Raw genomic sequence first — 2169 nt, 5'->3', positions numbered from 1 at the left:
TTAAAGCCTTGTTGAGCCTTTTGTTGATCCTTCCATGAGAAATTTGAATGATTTCTCCATGAGGGATTATAGGTATTTCCATAGGGTTCCCCCATGTAATTCACCTCTGCTATTGTAGGGTTCTCAGGATCATAAGCTTTTTCTTCAGAAGATGCCTCTTGAGTACTGTTGGATACAGCTTGCAATCCATTCAGACTCTGAGAAATCATATTGACTTGCTGAGTCAATATTTTATTCTGAGCCAATATGACATTCAGAGTATCAATTTCAAGAACTCCCTTCCTCTGAGGTGTCCCATTACTCACAGGATTCCTTTCAGAAGTGTACATGAACTGGTTATTTGTAATCATGTCAATGAGTTCCTGAGCTTCTGCAGGTGTTTTCTTTAGGTGAATGGATCCACCTGTAGAAAGGTCCAATAACATCTTAGATAATTCAGACAGACCATCATAGAATATATCCAGGATGGTCCATTCTGAAAGCATGTTAGAAGGACACTTTTTAGTCAGTTGCTTGTATCTCTCTCAAGCTTCATAGAGGGATTCACCTTCTTTCTGTTTGAAGGTTTGAACATCCACTCTAAGCTTGCTAAGCTTTTGAGGAGGAAAGAACTTGGCTAAGAAAGCCGTGACCAGCTTATCCCAAGAGTTCAGGCTATCTTTAGGTTGAGAGTCCAACCATATTCTAGCTCTGTCTCTTACAGCAAATGGGAAAAGTATAAGCCTGTAGACCTCGGGATTAACCCCACTGGTCTTAACAGTATCACAGATTTGCAAGAATTCAGTTAAGAACTGAAAAGGATCTTCTGATGGAAGTCCATAAAACTTGCAATTCTATTGCATCAGAGAAACTAATTGAGGCTTTAGCTCAAAATTGTTTGCTACAATGGCAGGGATTGAGATGCTCCTTCCATGTAAATTAGAATTTGGTGCAGTAAAGTCACCAAGCATCTTCCTTGCATTGTTGTTGGGTTCAGCCATGTCTCCTTCTTTTTTGAAAATTTGTGTCAGATTTTCTCCAGAGAGTTGTGCTTTAGCTTCCCTTAGCTTCCTCTTCAGAGTCCTTTCAGGTTCCGGATCAGCTTTAACAAGAATGTTCTTATCCTTGTTCCTGCTCATATGAAAAAGAAGAGAACAGAAAAGAAAATATGAAATCCTCTATGTCACAGTATAGAGATTCCTTTATATGAGTAGAAGAGGAGAAGAATAGGAGAGTAGAATGGAGAGGAGAGAAGATGAAGAATTCGAATTTCAAATTAAAAAAAACGGAAACTATTTTTGTTTTTATTAAATTAATTAATTAGAATTCAAAAATATAAAAAGAAATAAAATAAAATTGAAATTTAAAATAATTAGTTAATTAAAAAGAATTTTAAAAAAAGGTTAGTAATTTTCGAAAATTGGAAAGAGAAAAGTAGTTAGGAGTTTTAAAAAAGATATGATTGAAATAGTAAACTTTTAAAATCAAACAAAAAGTTAAGTGGTTAATTGAAAAAGATTTGAAAATCAAATTTGAAAGGGTGAGAAGTTATGAAAAATTTTGAAATTGATTTTGAAAAAGATATGATTGAAATTAAAAAGATATGATTGAAATTTAATTTGAAAAAGATATTTAAAAATATTTGATTTTGAAAATTAAAGTTGATTACTTGACTAACAAGAAACAAAAAGATATGATTTTAAAATTTAAAGATTGAACCTTTCTTATTAGGCAAGTAACAAACTAAAAATATTTGAATCAATCACATTAATTGTTAGCATTAATTTCGAAAATATGAAACAAAAATAAGAAAAAGATTTCTGAAAATCATTTTGAAAGTTTCGAAAATCATAAAAGAAAAATGAAAAAGATTTGATTTTTGAAAAAGATTTGATAAATATAGAATTTTTAAATTGAAAATTTGACTTGACTCATAAGAAACAATTAAATTTTAAAAACTTTTTGACTAAGTCAAACCAAATTTTCAAAAATTATGAGTGAAATAAGGGATAGATAATTTTTTTTATTTTTGAATTTTAATGATGAGAGAGAAAAACATCAAAAAGACTCAATGCATGAAAATTTTGGATCAAAACAAATGATGCATGCAAGAACACTATGAATGTCAAGATGAACACCAAGAACACTTTGAAGATCAAGATGAACATCAAGACTTATTTTTGAAAATTT

At 31.0% G+C, this 2169-nt stretch overlaps 1 non-coding gene across 1 annotated transcript; it reads left to right on the top strand.

The window, feature by feature from the left end:
* The first annotated feature begins 479 nt into the window (after positions 1 to 479).
* Positions 480 to 587, top strand: LOC112745601 (small nucleolar RNA R71). The gene has a single exon (XR_003173520.1). It is a non-coding gene; the product is annotated as a small nucleolar RNA R71 (small nucleolar RNA).
* Positions 588 to 2169: the final 1582 nt, after the last annotated feature.

Source organism: Arachis hypogaea, chromosome 14 (genome assembly GCF_003086295.3).
Source record: "Arachis hypogaea cultivar Tifrunner chromosome 14, arahy.Tifrunner.gnm2.J5K5, whole genome shotgun sequence".
NCBI lineage: Eukaryota > Viridiplantae > Streptophyta > Magnoliopsida > Fabales > Fabaceae > Arachis > Arachis hypogaea.
This window is presented reverse-complemented; position numbering and strand designations above follow the sequence as displayed.